Source organism: Phyllostomus hastatus, unplaced genomic scaffold (genome assembly GCF_019186645.2).
Source record: "Phyllostomus hastatus isolate PE091 unplaced genomic scaffold, TTU_PhHast_1.1 phas_contig_196, whole genome shotgun sequence".
Classification (NCBI taxonomy): domain Eukaryota; kingdom Metazoa; phylum Chordata; class Mammalia; order Chiroptera; family Phyllostomidae; genus Phyllostomus; species Phyllostomus hastatus.
Genome location: NW_025333709.1, coordinates 27,914,858 through 27,937,550, shown reverse-complemented (window position 1 = coordinate 27,937,550; position 22,693 = coordinate 27,914,858).

The window sequence follows — 22,693 nt, the reverse complement described above, 5'->3', positions numbered from 1 at the left end:
TTCAGAGCCCGTACTCACAGTGCTGTGAGGGATATTGGAAATTATCTGCTTCAAAAATTATCCTCTTAAGGAAAGTGAACTTTTAACAGGATACAATTTGTCCAAAGTTATTATCTATCAAATTAATCAGAACCAGAGTCTGAGTCAGCTAACTCCTAAGCTACAGCTTTCTTTGACAACATACTATTAAAGATTCTGTTTATTTGATGAAGATATGTAGTTATTTTCAAGCTTTGACATTTTTAAAGCTTCTTTTACTCTTTTCTTCAGAGGTGTTTTTTCTGAGATATAGTGAATTGAAATATCATTTTAGAATTATATAAAATGTTATATAAATGAGGCTTGTCACAACGAAAGATTCTATTCTGAATTCAGACTTGACGGCCATACAGAAATAGCATGATGACTCACCGCCAATGGCTCTCTAGAAAGCCTGAAGCCTGTTTAAAAGTTAATAAAATTTCTTCACCTTATTCTCATTAGTCTTGGCTGACAGTCTCAATCATAATTCCACAAAGACTAAAATAGAATCATGGATATTTCAAAGGCTGTACCATCAGAGGTAAAATCTACCAATGCAGACAGCCAAACCTGTGAATTTGCAACATTATAGAGTCCCAACTCAGGGACAGGTGTTGAAACCCCATCACATCAGTGAATGACAGCAACTCTTCTTCCCCCTACCACAAAATATAAGAAAAACTTTATAATCTAGAGAGGGAGAAAATAACTGTCATATGTTGAGTTCTTATAAGTTACCAATTGGCATCATCTGCATCACCTTATGTCCTGCTCATTCAATAATATATGAGTATTTTTCATCTTTTAAGATATATTAAGAACATGTTTTAAATAAATTAAATTTATTGGGATAACAAGATATGGGGCCTATTACAAGGGAATGCTACTCAACCGTATAAAAGAGGAAACATTGTCATTTGGGACAATATGGATGGATCTTGATCCCCCTTTTTTAGTTTTTTAAAATCAATTGTGGTCGTTAAGCCTGTGAAACCTACTTTTGCTGTTTTCGAATGCAAATCAGAAGAAAAGCAACATCTACATACATCATAAGGCAATAATAGAAATATAAAGCAGAAACTAAATTCTATGGGTTGTGAATACCTAAATTTCTAAATTCAGTGCAAGAAAACATATTAAGGGAAAAACAAAAGTAATAGGTCTGATTACATTTCAATCTTTGAGAGAAATTACATAGATATCAGGAAAGGCAAATCACATGGCAGTTTGAGCATAATGCAAGCCTGACTTCTTACGAGAGGATTTCTTAACAGGTGCAGTTCTGCGCACCGACTCATCACCTACTTTCTTACATGGGTGTTGAGTTTTAATTTTACGCCTGCCAGAGTGGTTTCTCATACCTTCTCCCTTGTTTTCAGTTAGGACTGCTAAGGGTTCCATAAAGGTGGCTACCTGCTGGTCTCTGATACGACCCTGGGAAAACAATTTGCAAATACACTGAAGTACACAAATCAATATCACAATCAGTAAACAACCAGCAGCTCCAAAAAACCCAAATTCTCAAATTAATTCCATCAAACCATGTTTTAGGATTCAGCCAATTAATATTTTCATTAAGGGCTCAAAAAATGTCCTGTTTGGTTAAACGTTGAATGTCCTGCAGCTGATGATGTAACTCCAACTGCAATTTATCAATTTGTCCTTTTAAGTTAGTGGAGAAAGCTCCCCTCAAGCGATGTTGTATATCAGTCCAATTATGTTGGCTGGAATTCCACTGTAGCGGTGTGACACACAGTCTGGAGAAACCAGGGTCACAGGTTAGGTGTTGACGAATCACGAGAGCGTCCTGGCGTTCGCCAATCCAGTCCAGTGCTGATTCAACTGCAGAAAGGCGGGTCAGGATCTCCTGATCTATTTGAGCCTGTTGGACTAATTCTAAAGTAGCATTGATTAAACAATAAGTGCAACCAGGTGTTAACAAACTGTCGGACTCATAAAGAGAGCAGTGCATTGTTAAATGCTATAATGCCATTTGGATTCATTCATTTTTCTGGTCATATTCTGGAGATAACAGATTTGGAAAGAGTTGGAAGGCACAATTAAATCATAACCACTATTAACGACTGGTCTTGTTAGATTTATGCAAAGAAACCTTATGTCATCATTCACTCCTTTAGAATGCCAAATTCTGGAGGGATCAGGTAGGGAGAAAAATATAAAGTGTGAAGGAAAATCCTTTTCCTTCTGATATCTACCAGGCTTCTTAAAACTTTCACTTCCACAGACCTTCTGCAACATTCACAAACTCTCTATTCTTTCTCATTCACTTTCTGATATCCACCAAGATTGCATCTCCATGCTTTAGACCTTCCATTACTAACACACACCACATAATTCTTTCTTAAAACATTTACTTCCACAGACTTTCTGAAACATTCACAAACCTTCTAATCTTTCTTTCATACCCCTTCTGATATTCACCAAGATTGCATTTCCATGCCTTATACCTTCAATTATTAACTAACATCACATAACTTCTTTCCTAAAACATTTTACTTTTCCATTTATCTTTACAGTTTCCCATTTACATTCCTAGAGTGTGAAGTTTCAACCTTCCCTGGAATCCTCAATTTTTCTTTTTTTTTCAGAGCAGATACAGAGCAAAATCCATCCTTCTCTGTGGGGGGGTGAAGATGGGGCCTCCGTGATCTGCTCACTCAATTTGCACACCGTTTCACTGTCAGAATCATATTCCTCATCATCTAGCTCTGTTTTCTTTGTCCAAATGAACTCAAGAGAATCCCTGACAAGCCTCCAGATTACAAAGGTGTGCGCACCAATAGATATATCACTGTTTTGCAAAGATTTCAACCTTTCACCCACTTTTTCCCAAACATCAATGTCTAACGTCCCTCTATCAGGAAATGAAGGACAATATTTTCTTATAGATTGCAAAAAGCTGAACCAGATGCTTTTCTTTCACCTTATACCTTGCTTCTTTAAGAACTTGTTGTAATATACGCAGAAAAGATTTCTGCCCTTTAGATAAGTTACAACCCGTGTTTACCTTCCTTCCTTTTTTTTTAAAGAAAAAGCTTACTTTTATTTACTTTTAATTGGCCAAAACAAATCACCTGATTACTTTCTTCAAGGCAAATCGTTTGTTTTTTCAAACTTGAGAATTAAATTACTATTTACCCAATTATAGGCGGTCGCGAAGAGAGAAACGACCTAGAAAAGAAAGACCTACTTCCCTGAAAATTCAACGCATCCCTACGACATGCCCGAGAAAGAGTTCGGGGGTCGTCGGCCCTTACCTGGGCTGTTAGCGCGCAACTCCACCCGAAGTTGATGCGTTGTCCACAGCGACGGCTCGTGAGCCGCTGGTTCCAAGTGGTCTCGAACGGGGTCCCACCTCTGTGGTCCCGAATCGCTGCCCCACGCTTTGGGCGCCAGCTGTTGCGCGTGGGTCACTGGCCAGCAGTGACCACGGCACACTGTGGATGGCTCGACAATACGCGAGAAAAAACACACATGCACAGAGACAGACTAGTTTCTGTGGGGAAGTAGGGACAGAATGGCCACCCCCCCTAGTGGGGAGCGCTCCGATCCACAGTCCATACCTGCTTTTATTAGGCTCATTTTGCATAATAACTCAGGTAACGTACAATACTCATTAGGGGGAAGTAAGGAATATAGGAAAACAAAGAACTCTGCCGGTCTATTGAGTTGGGGGGTCAAAGAGCTGTAAGGCTGAGGAACAAACTAGCTTCCTCCTAAGACCCTCCTCATTCAACTGAGAGCATTCTCGAACAAAGAAGGTTTCACAGTAATTTACATGTTCTTTCTTAGGCCTGATCACCCCGGGAAATCCGCACTTCCCAGTACCGAGCTGTACTTCCCCGTCATTGTTTCAGGCTTAGGTGGAGCGCGGGAACTAAGGCCACCGAGAGATAAGGAGATTTTCTTCCGGACGCTGAGAACTCAGACTTTGTCAAAGCCGAGGAGTGAGGGTCCATCACCCCCTTTTTGCTGCAGCCCCCCAAGTCCTTCTTTGGGGGGCCTCCCAAAGTGATCGTGCCTGGCTTGGGTTGTTCCCTCCCGTGGGGAATCTTACCCGTCTTTGGCTAACCGACCAAGCTTTTGGGGGTTCAGTTATGAACAAAGCAGCAGAAGCAGCATTACTGCCAGGGAGATAAGCTTTTGTCTCCTTGCCAGCTCACGGTTCCAAGGGCGTTCCCTTAGCCTTAGCTAGGCGGGGGTTTCAGCTTCTAATACCAGTCAGGGCGGTTCCCAACATCTTGAGGGTATCATGTCTAATGAAATAAGTCAGATGAAAAAAGACAAGAACCATATCATTTTATCCACATGTGGGATATAAAACCAAATGATTCATATTTTTCATTTCCATCCTACTAATAAAGAAATTGAGGTACAGATGATTTAACTGAATTTCCCAAGTCAATTAGCTAATCTATTTTTTTAGTTTATATATTTCCCATAGGCCAAAGATAATTAAATATAAAACTGTAATTAGCTGTAGAGATGTTATTTCTTATTTGTTGATATTTTGGAAATCATGTGAATAATTTCTTTTTCTCAATAGTTTAAATAAAAACTATCAATTAAGTTACCTACCCCAAATCCTCACCTATTTACATATAGAGCTGAACCTTGAACAACAAGGTTTGAACTGCACAGGTTCACATATACTCACATTTGTTCCAATATCTATACTGTTTAATCTTTGATTGGGAGTCCATAGATGCAGAGGGCTGACTAGAAGAACTGAACTATTCCATTTTATGTAAGAGACTTGAGTATCCTCAGATCGTGGTACCCACAGGGGTACTGGAGACAATCCCCCAAGGATACAGAGGAAAGGACTCTGTAGTTAAGTTTGGGGGGAGTTAAAAGATATGTGAGGATTTCGACACTGCAGGGTCAGTGCTCCTAACTGCATGCTTAAGGGTCAACTGTATATTCCCCTGCAAGTTGTTATCTGGTTTTGGCACCTGTCTTCAACTTTTTCCAGGCTCCTGGCACCTATGCCATAAGCTTATTAAACCTTAACATCACTCATCAGAAAGTCTATCATAGATACTTCCAGGCATGTTCAACCTTTTGGTGTCTCTAGGCCATAGTGGAACAAGAAAAGTTGTCTTGGGCTACACATTAAATACACAAATATTAATGAAAGCATAAAAAAGATCTCATAATGTTTTAAGCAAATTTATGATTTTTGTGTTGGGCCACATTCATAGCCACCCTGAGCCACATGCGGCCCGCAGGCCATGGGTTGGACACTCCTGCTGTACTGAAAGTTACCCTAGAAACGCTTGGAACTAAAACTTTATTTTGCTTCTTCAGTTGAGGAGACTAAGCCTAGAAAACTGAAATGCTTTGCAAAGGTGACAGAGTTGAATGGAAAAGTTAGAGGAGAGGTAAAGATAAAAACTAAAACCTGAGTTTCTGACTCTCATCTGGTACTTTAATTTTTCTATCTTCTATTGCATCTTAGCAGATATTTAAGATGAATTTCTCCACTAGTACCTAAAATAAATGTTGATAGATTGTATGTATACATCTGAATTTTTATTTTTATTTTTTAAAGATTTTTTAAAGATTTTATTTATTTATTTTTAGAGAGGGAAGGGAGGAAGAGAGAGAGAGAGAGAGAGAGAGAGAGACATCAATGTGGGGTTGCTGGGGGCCGTGGCCTACAACCCAGGCACGTGCCCTGACTGGGAATGGAACCTGCGATGCTTTGGTTCGCAGCCCGTGCTCAATTCACTGAGATACACCAGCCAGGTAAATCTGAATTTTTAGTACTCTCTTTCAATTCACATTTACTTTCAGAACATTAATTTTTAATACATTAATTGTTATTATTCTTTTTATGTCTCATACTTTATATGCTAGATTATTACTTCAACAAATATTATTTATTGAACATAATGCACATAAAAAGTAGGTTTACAGTTGTGAGTATGCAAAACACAGTTTACTGTTGCATCATTATTTTTAATTTTATTATTTTCCATATGAACTACTCTACTGTAAACCTACTTTTGTCCCACCCTGTATTTTATTAATCTCTTTCTTAAAACTTAGTGCTTCAATTACTCAAAGATAGCAATTCAACTATCAGTTTGACATATTGTTTCTTATCTTCAAATTCAAGTAACAAAAGATTCAAATAATTAAATATCATTAGTGAATAGCAAGTTTAAATGTTTGAATGTTTAAAATAAGTAGAATTTGATGTTAGCGGCAATAATAGCTAAATTTATATATAAAACTTATAGTATACATTGCAGTATAAATGTGGTCAGAGTGTTAAACACTTCAACATATTTCCTCATTTATTCCTCAAAATAAATTTATGATATTGGTACTAATATTATTTTCACTTCATAAAGCAGAAACCAAAATTCAGAAAGGTTAAATAATTTTCTCAAGGGCACATGGAGCTTAGTAAGATGCAGAAACTCAAAACCCTTCATTTTGATGGAAATATCAACTCTCTTTGGTTTATTTCCCCAAAGACAGCTGATTATTTTCCACAATTCAATGTATTTACTGACCTAGTTGTCTGTTGCTAGTAGCAACAACATGGAATAGAAACTGCTTTCTCTGAAGACATCGCATCATGCGGAAGAATAGAGCATTTTAAATAATCTAATTTCATTTCATGAAAAGCTCATGCAGAAAAACAAGTTCTTTGACAAGTGTTTCTAATCAGCTGTCTGTTGGATCCAAGCCAGCAGGTGAAAAGGTATAAATTAGGTATTTGTTATTGCAATTTGCCAATCACATTTGCAAATATTCAAACAAAAGTAATTAAAAAGTAGAAATGGATAAGCAAATCATATTTCTTTAGTGCCTGTCTTTAAAGGAGTCAGCAAGCTATGTTAACCAATTCGTTAATTATAAATATTTCCAAAACATAACATGTCTTTACAGACAGATTTTCAGTGGAAGTTTCTATTAAGTTATAAAGATGTTTCATAAAATATGAAATTATGAAAGATATGGCAAAAGCCATGGAAAGAGTTCTTCATATTTAAGTGGATTTTAGCTTCGGGCTGGAGAAAAATTTTGCACTTCAGAGATTACTTGCTATATTAGGTGTGCTAAAAGGAGACATATTCAGCTTTAGTAACAACTTTGGGATTACACCCATAGAATAACTTGGTGCTTCTATTAAAAATAATTGCAATGATAAAAAAAAACATTTTACAATCTATTGTCTCTTCGGACATGATCTCAATAGGCAAACAGCCATTGACTTTGTGAGCATCATTCTCTTACTAACGTCCGTCCATGAGTTGGAAGAGACACCGTGCACAGCAGAAGATCTGGTGCCATGGCTACGGCGCAGGGAAGGAAGTGGGTTCAGTTAGAAATCCTTCCTGACCCATACTTGTGATCATTTATTTTCCATAACTGATAAAAGGCAGGACTTACAGGCAGAATTGGGATTTTAACTATGAGTTGGAAATATTTCCCAAAGGACTGCTTTATATGAACTTTTTAAGAGCTCCCTCAACTCTAAGTATCACTGTTAATAAAATCTATACAAAAATAAGGATACCAGAAGAGAGGAAGAAAAATATTGGATAAAAAGTATAATTTCTCTCTGTGATTCTGGAGGAGACATTATTTTTCTTTATAGAACATAAAGGGAAAAATTAGATTGATAAGACTTCCTGTGTCTAGAGAATATATATTATTCTTAAAATCAAATCAGAAATTAAAGGAAAAAAACTCAAATAATAGTGGTAAATGATTGCAAGCGCTATTGTTGGGTAGTACAATAAGCTGTGAGAACTTGCTTTTTATTTAATGCTTCAGTGAAATGCAAGCTTACATTATCTTCCTCAACACTTGGCAAAGATTCAGCGCTAGTTTAATATTTTCTTTTTAGGAATCATAAAAATCTTGGAAGTAGTATTCACACATACACATGCTGTTAAGATCTTAATAACAGAAAATGACTCAAGGTTAAAAATATAATAATAAGTACAATATAAAATAATTCTGTAACTAACCTGTTATTGAAATGTCTATATATAAATAGTCAGCATTTGTTTTACAAATAATTCTTTTTGAGATTTATGTATCTCATAAAACCTCACTGAGAAATGTACATAACGAATGTGATAGTAGTAGCCGCCCCCACTCTACACCTTTGCCAGAGTGAGCATTTGACAGTGTTCTAATTTGTGTGGGATGATTTACCATGGAAACAGACGTGGTGTGACGAACAAATACGACTCATGGAGTCAGAAAATCGTGCAATGTTTTCTCTTACTCTCCAATCAATTATATTCAGTCATGCCAGTTTTCTATGGATTTGAAAGAAAACTGTGGCAGATTCCGTGTATTTACTAGTAGATGTTATAATAACCAATTAGACTTTAAGTCTCAAATCACAGTTTTTAAATTTTTTTTTATTTTTATAGGTAAGTAGATTGTAATGTGAGTACAAAATATTCACTGATATAATCTCAGATTTTGCACTGCAATTTGCCTTTTTTCAATCAGTTTATTTTTAGATAAACAACTGTTTAGACTCAATTTTATTTCTATGTGATAGAAACAAAAATTGAAAAACTCAAATTATCATTTGTAATAGAATCAATAAGCATCAAATAACTACTAAATTTGTCAAATAATGTGGATGACATATATCCTAAACTATTTAATACAAATGAGAGGTATTTAAACGGCCCATTTAAATCAGATATATATACAAAATATTGATGAACTAAAGGTTAAATGGTTAATTCTCTATAACCTACCCTTCAGATTCTGTACAATTCCAAATTAGACAGCAGGTTTCATTACTGAAATTGACAATAAAGTAAAAAATACATTAATTATAATGTTCATAGGGAAATGCAAATGACAAAAATAAAGGACAAGGTAGGAAGCTAGGAGAGGATATTTAGAGAACTTATTAAAAGCATCATAGAGAACAGGCTGACAGTGATCAGAGGGGAGAGGGGAGGGAATTTCAGGGGAAAAGGGGAAGGGTTTGCAGGAACAAGTATAAAAGGCACCTGGACAATAACAAGGAGGGCAGAGACAGGAGGGAAGAAGGGAGGGCAAAGGGGGGCTGGGATGGGGGAAAAGGACAGAAAACTGTACTTGAACAATTACAATTTTTAAAAAAGTATCAGTAATTAAGGCAACAGAAACAAATAAGGTGGGAAAAAATCAATTGCAGAGGGACAAAAACACAAATGGAACAGACTCTAAGGTCCAGAGTGACCTACTCATATACATGTAATGGATTTATAACAAAGATGCCATTAAATGCAATGAGGTGACAACATTCTTTTCAACAGAAAGTTCTGGATCTAGTAGTGTTTCAAACTAGGAACAAAAGGTAACCTTTTACCCTATGTCACATCATATAAATATAAATCCCAGGTACACCGAGCCATATACATGAAAGTAAAATTGTTAAGCTATTAAAGATAACAAAAGGAAATGTCTTCATGAATTTGTGGTAGGCAGATATTTCTTAAACCACAAAAAAACAACTGTATAATATAAAAACTGATGAATCATACATCATTAAAAAGTTTTAAATGTTCAATAAAAGATCTCTTTAAATAGTGAAAACATTCACAGAATGTGAGAAAATATTGGGATATATATATATCTGAAAAAGAACTTATATCTAGAATATACAGGTTTTCAATAAACCAATTGAAAAAATGATACACTTTCCCCTCACACACGAAGAAATCAGCAAAATATTTGAACATTTTAAAAAAGAGGATATCCAAATGCCCTATGAGAATATCAAAAAATGCTCAATCACTTTTGTTGGAAAAGAAATAAAAATTAAAAGGACAATGAGATACTGGTAATACCAAGTGAAGATGAGAAGTGTACAGCACATTTCAACAGAAAATTCCCAACATTGTAGTTGTGATTTTTAAATGATAACAACCTTTTTGGAAACCTATTTGGTAGTGTTAACCAAATATAAATACCCACAAATATGCAAAGCTAGCATCCCAGTCATTCTGCCTCTAACCATTATACTCCTGCAGAGCAATGTTGCAAGTGTTTGCCAAAAGACCTGTAAATTTTTTTCACATATATATTGTTTACAGTAGCCCAAAACTAAAAGTATTATACCTGGCTATTAATAATTGATTAATACATATACTATGGAACATTCATACAACTAATACAATGCACAAATGGATGAAAAACTGATTACTACATGAAATAAAAATACTAAATCACATTGATAAATACCATCTTTGTCACTTTTTAATCTATTTCTCCACTGATTTTTTAATGTAATTAGGGTCACACTTTCTCATTCTGGGCCTGCATAGGAATTTTTGCTAGGATATTAAACATTGCAATACTGTATTTTGAGTATCGGGATTTATGTCTTCCTTTAAAAAAAAAAAAACAATTGTTTTGCCAGAGGATGAGTTACTTACTGAGTTCTTTGATTACTTTGAGCTCTGTTTCCAAAATTTTCTAGGGTGGGTGTGGAAGAGCCTTCTCTTCCGAGAGAGTACTCCCAGCACTAAATCATGACTTATCTGGGCTCTCTAGGACAGCTCTGAGCGCTGCCTGAGGAGGTTCCATTCTGTATGATCAGGGATGGAACGTTTTCTCACCTGATATTGAGTTGGGGAAATGTTTCAATTTCTAATTCATTGGTTGTGTTTGACCTTTTCTTGGCAGTTTCATACTTCTCCTGTGCCATCTAGTTGTCAGCAAACCCTCAAGGGTACACCACTGAAAATTTCTGCAATTTCATTTTTTTTCTTTATCGATCCTCCATTCTCAGAACACTATGATGAAATTCTAAGCACCTCAGCATCCCTAACTGTTATTTCTAATTTCTCAATTCCGGGAGGGTCCCTTGCTCTGCTTGGAATTGCCTTCATTGCATTGTGCCCTGAAAAATGCCTTAACAAAGAAAGCCAGAACAATGACAGGTCTTACCCAATCTGTCTGTTTTCTCAGGAATCACTGTCCAGCATTACTTGTCCGATATTTGAAAAAAAACTACTCTTTTTCATTTTTTTTGCTAACTTTACTGAAGGAGGTTAAATGTGGTTCTATTTAAACCACGATAGCCACTAGCCAAAGTCCTCATGCTTATTAATATAAGTTTTTAATTGTTTAAAATTTTTTGAATATATTATTTTTTATGTTTTATTTTTGTAAATCAGCTATATAGTTAATTCTTACTTGACAGACCTCAAACTTTGTTACTATTTTTTTCCTTTGTTACCTATCATTTTTATAAGGTTACTACATTCTTCTATTAATGGTCTGACACATATTCTTCACAGAGGAATGATGAACCAACTCAGTTTGTGAAAGATTTAAAAGTCTCCTAAGTATAACTTGGTAATAATGTAATAATAATTTATTTCAACTTTACTTGTAGACAAGGCAAATAATATTTTTCAAGTAGCGTGGCGTAACTGAATGCACACAGCAAGGCTTGAGTCCCAGTTGCCGCTATTAGCTTTGCATCCCACCAGCACGTTTTAATCCTCTGTAAACCACTGGGTTCTCTTCTCTACAGTGAAAATACTAATCCCTCACTTGATCGGATTAGAAGTGATAAAACCTGCACTTAGTAAACAGTCAATATTTTGATAACACCCTCATTATATTTACTGCTACTTCTATTTTTATTAAGAGTTTTCTAAAAGCTATGTTACCAATTTCTAAGTACAGAATAAGGTAACAAAGAATAAATCCCAAGTTTTTTTGTTTCTGCCTAATGAGATTTTAAATTGAGCATTCAGTACTGTATAGATGCCACAATAATTAGGGGCTTTAAATACGTGGCGGTGTCTGTTATTAATACCTCTGTAGATGACACATCAAATTCATAGGCAATTGGTTATGTGTGGCAGTAGGGTTTCTGGGCTCCTTCCTAGTGTCTCTGACTCTTGCGTGTGTGGAGCACAGCAAGCAAGACCACTGATATCTCAATGTTACCTGTTAAGTTTGAGATACCAAGTTTGTGAATATCATAAATATGAATAAGATCAAATATTGTGTGAGATGAAAGGCCTTGATTTCAAAGTTTCTAAAAAGAATCAGCTTCTGAATTATTCTGACATTTTCTGTTAAGGGTAACATGGTTCAGTAAATTAAAACATCCTTTAGTGGGCTACCCATCCATTATGATAATGCAGGGATTGAAGCGTAACAAAAGACACAAACTTTGGCAATCTTGCCTGATTTAAGCAAGGATGATGTTAGATACTATTTAATTCAAACTGACATTTCATTACATGTTAATTGTATCATTCATTTTAATATCAAAATGAAATAGTAAAATAAAACATCATTAAATCAAAGGATATAAACATAAACTTCCTTAGCACTCTGCTGAAATCAAATAGAAGAAAAACTCTAAGGTCAAGTAATTATAAGAGGGTGATTTGTGGATATAACAAAGAAGTTTTTCATTTCAAAAATATGATGTATCTTAAAGTGTTACCCAATAAAAATGTTAATTTGTTGTAATAATTATTATAACATTTTTGTCCTGATTGCTAGATACTAAGGGGTATTTAGCCTCTGAAACATTTGTTTCTAATGCAGCATTGGAGAGAATAAACCACCACCATTTTTTCTTAATGAATGTTAAGTGCTCTTATAAGGAATAAAAACAATATTTTGTGTGTCTCATTTCAGTAAGATAAAACTTACCATGATCCACGGGGGAGAAAAGAAAAGGAAAAGGAATGTTAGAATGGGAATTACTGAAAAGACAAGACATGACACATGTTGGTGAAGATGAGAAGAAACGTGAACACTTGTTCACTGTTGGTGGCAATGTAAATTAGCTCAGCTACTATAAAACAGAAATAAAAAATTAAAAATATAACTACCCTATAATGCAGCAATCTCACTTCTGGATACTCATCCAAAGAAAGTGAAAACAGGCTATCAAGGAGAGACACGTCTCCTGTGTTTACTGTGGTGTGTTCCCAATAGCCAGCACATGGAAACAACCCAAGTCAGCAACTGTCAACCGGTGTGTCACAAGACGCACAGTGGTTGCCACAGGAATTTTTAAACTGTGAAATGCCTGGTGTTTTCCTTCTCTGGCTGGCTTATCTCACTTATCATGATGCCCTCCAGGTCCTTTCACACTGTCGCAATGGTTAAAATATTCTTCTTTATGATTTTACTCATATACGGAATCTAATAAACAAACTGAAATAATGAGCAGAACAGACAGACTCATGGAGTGCTGACTAACAGCTCTGGGTTGAGGGGCAGCGAAGGAATCCAGCAACAAGGAAAGGAACAGGTAGGCATGAACAACGGTGGGGTGGTTGTGGGGTGGGGGGAGGGCATGGGAAGTGAAGAGGGTATAGGAAGGATAAGTGGGAAAATAAATAAATGAATGAAAATGAAGTAGAGTGTGAAATGCCTGACTATTTAGTCAAGGGCATTGATCTCTTTTCTCATTTTTCTCACAGACTGTCAAACAAAAAAAAATGACAAAAACCAACACAACAATAGCCCCCCGGTGTTAATGAATCAAAATTATACCTATTTTTTTTTACTTCAGGTAAACAAAAAACATAATATGCACTGGTGTACCACAGAGTTTTAATAATTAATTTGTGTGTCATGATATTAAAAAAGGTTGAAAATCACTGTCAATGGATAAATGGATAAAGAAGATATATCTTCATGAACTCACACATATACATATATGCACATGTACATATATATATACATGATATGTCTACACACATATACATGTAAATATATGTGTTGATACATGGTAGAATGTTATTCAGCCATGAGAAAAAAGAAAATACTGCACCAATTGTGATAGATATTGAGGACATTATGCTGAGATAATATCAGATAGAGAAAGACAAATACTGTACAATATCATTCATATTGGAATGTAAAAAAAAAAAACTGAATTTCTAAAAACACAGAGTAAAATATTAGCCATCAGGGGCTGGGGGTGGGAGAATATGAAAGATGTAATTTAAGAGTATAAACTTGCAACTAGTAAATAAGTCCTTGAGATCTTATGAACAGTATATTGATAAATAGCAATGTTGCATTATAATCTGCAAATGTGCTAAGGAACTAGATCTTACTTACTTCCAGCACAAAAATAAATAATAATTAGGTGACATAATAGAGCTGCTAGTTAATGCTACAATAGTAGCCATACTAAAATATATAAATGTCTCAAATTCACATGTTGTATACCTTAAATTCAGTTATATATTTATATATAGATATACAATGTCAAATATATTTCAATAATAAAAAATAATTTGCACATGGTTCTTCTTATATTCTTAAATTTTCTATTAAATTTATATTTTAAGAAACATTTAAATAATAACTAATTTCTTATTATCAGTTTTATTAATTATAATATTTCCAATGTATTACTGGCTTGAGAGTTTTCCTTATAGGTGCCTGTGTTCTTTCTTCACAATACATCAATGTCCTCAACAAAAATATGTCAGAATCTTTGTAATACTCAAATGATATCTCATAATTTAAGCATCTGTAACATGTTCTGAACATGCACTTTCCTTTTAGTTTTTATGTATATGATTCCATCATTTAAAGTTCTAAATATTAGACCTCATAACAGGTAGAAAAACTAAAGCTCACTCTGTCTTAGGGAAATCATGGCTACATATTCATTAATTTGGATACAATAATTGTCCTGTGTAGATATACAGTAAGCCACATTTTTCAAGCATTCATTCAGATATTGATGTATATTATGTGTGCTGACGCATACTATATAGTTTTGTATAAAACTAATAGAATGTTTTTGAACAATCCATACATTATATTAGAAAAAATGATCCTGATTACTTTTATTGGAAATTGCTGATATTGATACATAGCGATAGTAACATCTAAAACAAAGAATAACTAAATGTCAGTTTACTTCATTTAGAGAAGAAGTTCTATTCAGCAAATGAATCATTCCACATAAAAACAGACTATCTGCGTAGATGAAGGAGAGTGACTAACTTGACTTGTAGATGGAATGAGACTGAGGGATTTCTCAGACCTGAGGAGGAATGAAGTGAGGCTGTAAGGTGGATCGAACATTGCAAACAAGTGCATGGACTCTGCAGTTAACACTGGAAAACAAATGCTGTGGTGGTCTTGTCTTAAAAGGAAAACAGCATCTTTTTTTTTCAGGCAGCGTGTGCCACTAGAAAGATTAGGTTTAAATGTGAACTAAAGCTGTTACCAGATGGGGTACTAGGCCTGAAGGAGCTCTGCCTCAGGCCAGCTTGTGGGGTTCTTGACTTGGTGCAGGGAGGATTTCACAGCTCAAGTCTTCGTGATTTGAGAGTATGTTTATTAAGGCTGGGGACAGAGAAACAAAGAAAGGACTTACGGTAGAAAGAGCAACAGGAGAGAGCCCAGGATGTGCTCTGTTTTGGCTCCCCAGAAACATTACTGGGGAGAGGTGAGCCAAGGCGGGGCTGCAGTGAGCTCATGGGAAAGTCAGAGAAAAAGGTGGCCTCGGAGAGAGGAAGGGGGTAAACCCAGATGGAGCTGGTGCTGGTTGCAAGTCTAACGAGGACCCTTAGAGTCTGAGAGTAAATAAAAAGTTTGTGCTCAAGATAGGGGCATGGGCGTGCTCTAGAGCTAGTCCACACTGATGTCCTTTGTCCTGAGGGCTTTATTTCTCTTCTGTGGGTGAGAATCCTAGGGGATGGTTTCAGCAGAATATTCATCAACTTTCCACATGCATTTTTAATATGCTGATGCATCTGAATGGGTGTGCAGTGGAGTTTGGGATTATTCTTTGGTTTGCCTTGCTATTTTATTTTTTATCTTGAGTCTGTCTAGCTCTAATAGGATTTCTGTTATTTGTTCCCCTGACTTCATCCATCCTTGAGTTTGGCTGGCACAAATGGCATTAATTGAGTCTCTATTCTCTATTCTCTATCTCCCTGACCATGGTAATTCAAGCTATGTATTCTTTGGTTAGGAAGGGGAGGTGCAAACCATTTGTTCTTGAGTGTCCTTGGTTAGGGAACATGAGGTTTTATGATTCACTATCGGACTGTAAGATGTTCAAACTGTTTGGCCTTGTTTAATATCTAGTCTCTGCTTCCCCATTCCACTTGCTCAGGAATGTTCCTAGCTTCTTACTATCCTGCCTCAAAGCAATGGTGTTAATCTTACACAGAGATGTAAAAAACAATATAAATGGAGACACTTTAAAATAAAGTTAGATCTGCCTTCCCCCAAAATACAGCCTGGCAAGTCTTATACTTTAAGCTTTGGAGTGTTAAAACAGGACAAAATAACCTTTGGAATAGGCCTAAAGCAACATTGTGTTCCAGAGCACTATTTGCAAGAATAACAAGAAAACAGATATGACTACTAAACTGATGACTGCCAGCCTGAAAATTAAAAACGTTCTTTAGAATTAGTGTCACTATGGAAGCTTATCTACACTACTAGAAATGCCTTCCTCTATTGATGGAGTTGTTGCCCTTCCCTTTCTCGTAATCACCCCTTGCCTTCGTTTCCTAATCAGAGCACTGTTTGGAGTTCTGCTTGAATCAGTGCTTCCAGAATGTTACTGGTTTTTGTTTTTGTTTTTTTTTAATCTCAGATAAATGCTTGTCCCCTCTTACTTTGGCCTTTTGTTTTAAGGTTAACTATTTAGTTTACTTCTTTATTATTGATTTGGTGGGGAGGGGAAAGAACATGAAGGTTAGTCTTAAGCTTATCCTGAAAAAGAAAAGAGTAAGATTTACAGAATGTGAACATGGTGGTTGAACAAAGGGGTAAGATGATGCTGCTACCAGTGGTCTAGCATAGGAACTACAATGGGAGAACTAACAAAGACAGAAATGATTTTGTCTATGGATCATCTTCCATTTGGGCCATATTCTCACCCATGACTATTATCACATAAACTAGATGAACACAGTGACAGGTAACTAACATGAAAATAGCTAAATAAAACAGACTAACTAAATTATATCTCTGTCAGCTTGAAACTGTGTATTAATTTTCTATTGCTGCCATAACAGATTACTACAAATTTCATGGCCTAAAATAACACAAATTTATCATTCTCCAGATGTTGTAGGTCAGAAGCTAGTGTGGGCTAGGGTTTCATAAAGCTGAAAGCACAGTGTTGACCCTCCTTAGGGAGGACTAGGGTCTCTATTTCCTCACGGGATGTCTGTCAGAGATCTGGCTTTGCTTCCAGATGCTGTCTATATTCTCCCTCTTGCTTTATAGGTGCCCGCCTCCAGCAACAGTGGGTCAAGTCCCTCTTAATGCTTGGAATATCTTTGACTTCTGCTACCCAATCTCATTGGAAAGTTCCCAGTTTGGAAAGTTCCCTACCTTTAGAGACTCATGTGATTAGATTGGGCCTAGTAAAATAATCCAAGATAATCTCCCTATGTTAAGGCTTATAACCTTAATGACAACTGTAAAATCTATTTTGACATATAATATAACAAATTCATAAATTCTAGGGATTTTGATGTAGACATCTTTATGGGTCCATTCTGAAGACATATAGCAAAGTTCCAAAGTATGCTTTTAAAAATGAGATGAAATTATACACCTTACTCATATCAAATTTGGGTACATGTAAAATACTTGCATATGTATATGTACATATATTCATATAAATTTATGTGCTCATGCATTTCTCCCAAATACCTAAATCAGTGATGCCAAGATTCATCTTTCTATTTCCTAATTGTTTCAGCCATACATTTCATTTAGATGTCTATTTAAATATTCAAAACATATTTTCAGAATTCAAACAACTTTGAGTGATTTAAAAAGTTATGAAGCAATCTTTTCAAAATATCAAGGACTCTCACAATGCCCACATTTAATTTTGTTCCTATTTCTCAACATAGACAATAATTGTTCCATTTTCTACTGAAGGATACATTAGCTGTTCCTCAATTATGGGTACATTTTACTGGCTAAAACTAGGAAAACAGCATTGTTTTAAAATAGGCTGTATTACTTTGCATTTCTCTGAGGGAAATTCTGGGAAGAATGAAAATGATTTTAGCTAGTATAACACTGCCTTCATTGAACCAGATTTATAATTATGTTGCAGTTGACAAACTACTCAAGGTACCTGCAGAGTACAGATAAAGTGGTTCATTGGCCATCCATTTTCTAGGCTATTTAGCTTAATCTGCAGAGTATGTATAATGCATATTAATCCAAATAGCCCTGAACTTCTGCCATTTAGAGAAAGCCCACTTAAATCTTCCTTTAAAAATGTGTTTTGAAGTACAATTTTTTTCTGGCTCTAATCATTGTCACTGGCAGTTTTTAAACCTATCTGGCAACCCATATTCTTACTCTAAAATACTTATCCAGAATGCTCACGAGTATGAGTTTACCTTATAATAAAGGGGGTAATGGTGCGCTGCCTGTGTGTCACATTAGAAGATGTTCAAAGTATCAAATCAAAGCTAAAAATGTGTAAACTCCCTGTCAGCATAATTACAGCAGGTAGACAGCTCACATTAAGTGGGATATTCCCCAAGTATGAGATACTACATCTTTCTTTGAATAGATTGTCAAAAATCCCTACAAAAACACTTATGGTCTATGCATTACACTTTCACATACATCTTAAGAGACTGTGACATTATGCCAGACGGGCTTGTGTGTTTTCTCTGCTGATTACACATCATGCATGATGGGGTGACAAGCTGTTGGTGGTCTAGAACACAAATGACAATCTAACAAGTGAATATGATATCAGCTACCATTTATAAATCAAGGCTAGCTCTAATTCATTGATATTAACAGACTGGCAAAATTGTTTTCACAACTCAGCTGATTACTCATACATTTAAGGTAATATATCTATAAAAGGTGCATAATATCCAATGTCAGTAAATACTTAAAATGAATATTTCTTGAATTAAGCTTTATAACAAATTAAATTAAAGCCTGTACTAAATTAAATGTATTTAATCTGGAAGAAAATTCTAAGTCAAATTAATTTGCAACAGACTTATCGGTAAATCTCATATATTATTTTATGATTTATAGTCAAAATAAGACCAAATTGTTTGAGTTAGATATGAGATAAATAAATCTTCTTATATCAGCCTTGAAATTATGTTAAAAGCATAGGAATTTTTAAATGTAACTCAAGAAGTATCCATGAATCCCCCCAACATGTACAAATAACACTTTTGGTGAAAATTAGCCATTCTTATCTCCTACTCAAGGATCTTATATTAAAAGAGTAGGGTTACTTTAATTAAGATTTGTTATAAAATATCTGTCATTAGTAAATAAACTGTAATTGTCAAACAGGTAAATATTAAATAGAAATCAGGAAATTATTTCTTTTTTCAGTTGACTTGAGGCAACACTGTATTAAACTCATTTACTTTTAGTTCCTGCACTTATTGGTTTATTTCCTTGACTGGTGTAAATCTTTACCAGGTAATCAATGATACAAGAATGTAATGCTTTATCTAAGCTCTTTATTGTTTCTGCTTAGAGTAAAAAGAAAGAAATCAGAGCAGTCTCACTTTACTCAATCAATTTTACAAGGATCAAAGCTCTACAAGTAATCAGAGACATTGTGCAATACAGAAGATCTAAAATTTTTAACTTAGTTCTTATATTTGTTTTAATTTAATTTAAAATCCACAACAAAACAAAAAATAATTTTTTGAATAATCACAGGAATGCAATGTTACATGTGAATCAACTAAGCATCTACTCTGATGTACTATTTTTACTTTCACACTTGAATGATGTGAAGGAAATCTTTCCAAAGTCATCAGTGAGGATTTTTATAGCTTTTATTCTTTGCTGCATAATTTGAGGGTGGTTTAGAATGTCTGAATGACAATGAACAGGCTACTTAAATCTTCATCTAAGTAGTAACATTCTAATTAAAAATTAAATATGATTACCTTTAAGTGTAGGGTATTTACTGTTTAAAATTTAATCAACTCAGATTTCTAGAACAGATATTCTCAATGAATTGTGTTTAGAAACAAAATTCCAAATAATAAATGTTTTGTGAACACAACTAAGGGCTGCAATATGAAAAACTCTGTAGTCAGTAACAATTGCACTGAGATCAGTATTTTCCAGCATGTGTCATGGTTTCTACAAACAGTGTCACTGCATTCTCTGTTCCTTTGGCCCACTTTTAACCCCGATGCTAACCTTTTAAGTTTTAGGCATAACCCCTTTCTATTAAATCACAGGAAGAAGTTTTGAAATTCACTTTTCAACACTTGCCTCTCATCATCAGTAAGGTATAGCCAGTCTAGTAAAGTCCTTGGCAGACATTTCCATCATATCCTATATAAGTAGTTGAGATAAGAGTGCATTTTGAATACTTATTAATATTTGGCATCTGTGAAAGATTGTAATACATCATTGTCCAGGACACAGTGCCTAAAATTGTTGCTCCAGAGCTACAAGGGATGACAAGCAAATGTGGAAGAACCATCAGAATGATAATTTATAATACTGTTCTTTCTGTTCTTCCTGTGGGTATGATCCTTATCATTAAACACTATGTTAGGATGCATAATGAAGGATATTATCTTTCTCATACCTTTTATTGCCTTAAAAGTTATATCAAAAGTGTTTATAGGTGTTATTTTATGGTTACTTTTTCTAAGTTTTTACACAATTGAAGATGTCCCCCACAATTTTCTAATTTTAAATGTCTATAACCTTGGTACATAACTGTATCATCCCATTGTTGGACATTTTAAAAATTGTATCTGACTTAATGTTAGAGAATATTTGGTTTTAAACTTGGTGTGTAACTTCTAATCTTGGTCATCTGTCTTCTTTAGGTTGCACAATTACCCTATCCTTGGATGATTTTATTTAGTTATTGGTTTTATATATATATAAAGTATATATGTATGTTAAATATAAAGATATTTGTTTTAAGAATTTAACTGTCATAGTTATAGGGACTAAGTTTCATGATCTTCAGTTGCAAGCTGTAGATGCTGGAGGGCTGACAGCATAGTTCACGTCTGAGAACTAAGGGAAGTGAAACTATGTGTTCTAGGCTGAATCCAGTCGGGAAGAGACCAATGTCCTGACTCAAAGACAGGTAGTGAGTGTGACTTATCCTCTACTCTCAATTTTGTTTCTGCTCATGCATACAGTGGGTTGGATGAGGCGCACCCATCTTGAGGAAGACAATCTTGTTCACACAGTCTTATGATTCAAAGGCTAATTCATCCATACACACCATAAATAATATTTAGCTAGGTATTAGGGCACCTTGTGGAGCAGTCAAGTTGGCACATAAATTTGGATTCAAATTTGGATTCATGAATATTTGGAAATTATTTTACTATGTGGCCAAGAGTATGGAGAGAACAAAATTTCAGTATTGAGTTCAATAAGATCTGGGGAAAAGCATGCAACTTAACCAATCAGAGTTGGCATAAAGTGTGAGGATCCTTGTCTTATATATTAGTGTCCACCAGAGATCATCTCTATACAAAAGATATGTTTGGAAAGCCCAAAACAACAAACCGAAAAAATTCTATAAAAAGAGAGCCTCTTTAAGGTAGTATAAAAGACAGGATAATATATATTAATATTAGAAATGAGAGCCCTGGCTGGTGTAGCTCAGTGGATTGAGCGCGGGCTGCGAACCAAAATGTCTCAGGTTCGATTCCCAGTCAGGGCACATGTCTGGGTTGCAGGCCACAGCCCCCAGCAACCGCACATTGATGTTTCTCTCTCTCTTTCTCCCTCCCTTCCCTCTCTAAAAATAAATAAATAAATAAATAAAATCTTTAAAAAAAAAGAAATGAAAAACTTTCATTGATAGAAACAATGGGCAGAAAGTAGAAAGCAAAAAACTCCAATTGAAATATCAACAAAAAGTTAAAGTATTAGGGATAAACTTAAAAAGAAATATGTGAAGTTTTCTAAAGTAAAACTTTAAAGCATCTATAAAGAACTCAAAACAAGTAAAGAAATTAGAAAGGCACTGCATTTTTTGGTAGTTATAATTTATGCAGTTATTGTCACATATTCTTTAGGTTCTTGCTTTCCTATCCATGCCATGTCCTCAACATGCATGTAAGGTTCTTCTCCACTTATTTGACACCATGACTACTCAAGTGACATATTTTGACCACCTATATATCTTTGCCCCTTTTCCAATATTATGACAGAAAAATATTCTGGCTAGACACCAACCCAAATTGAGTTTTTTTTTAAAGTCCCCCTAAAAAAGATTAAATCCCACAGAAACATTACCAGAGTATTAAATACTAATAATTAAGTCCAATAAAGAATGCACAATTCAAAAAAATATTATGAACATGGCTTTTGGCCACATGAACAACTAGATGTGCTCAGAAACATAAAACCTTACAAAATTTTAGAAAGAATTTTCTCAATCTAGACAAAAAAGAAAAGAAAACCAACAATAACAAAACAAAACAAAACAAAAACAAGAACCTGGGCCTCAAAATTTCAACTATGAGGAAGCAGGCTGGGTGTACTGGCAGCCACCAAAAAGGATATAGGTTCCAATTCATCCTTTAAGAACGATCACATAAAATGAAAGAAAAGGAAGAGTTTTGCATGATATGAAGCCAAGAGCCCTGGGAAACAATGTTAGGAATTACAACTGAATACCTAAGTAAGT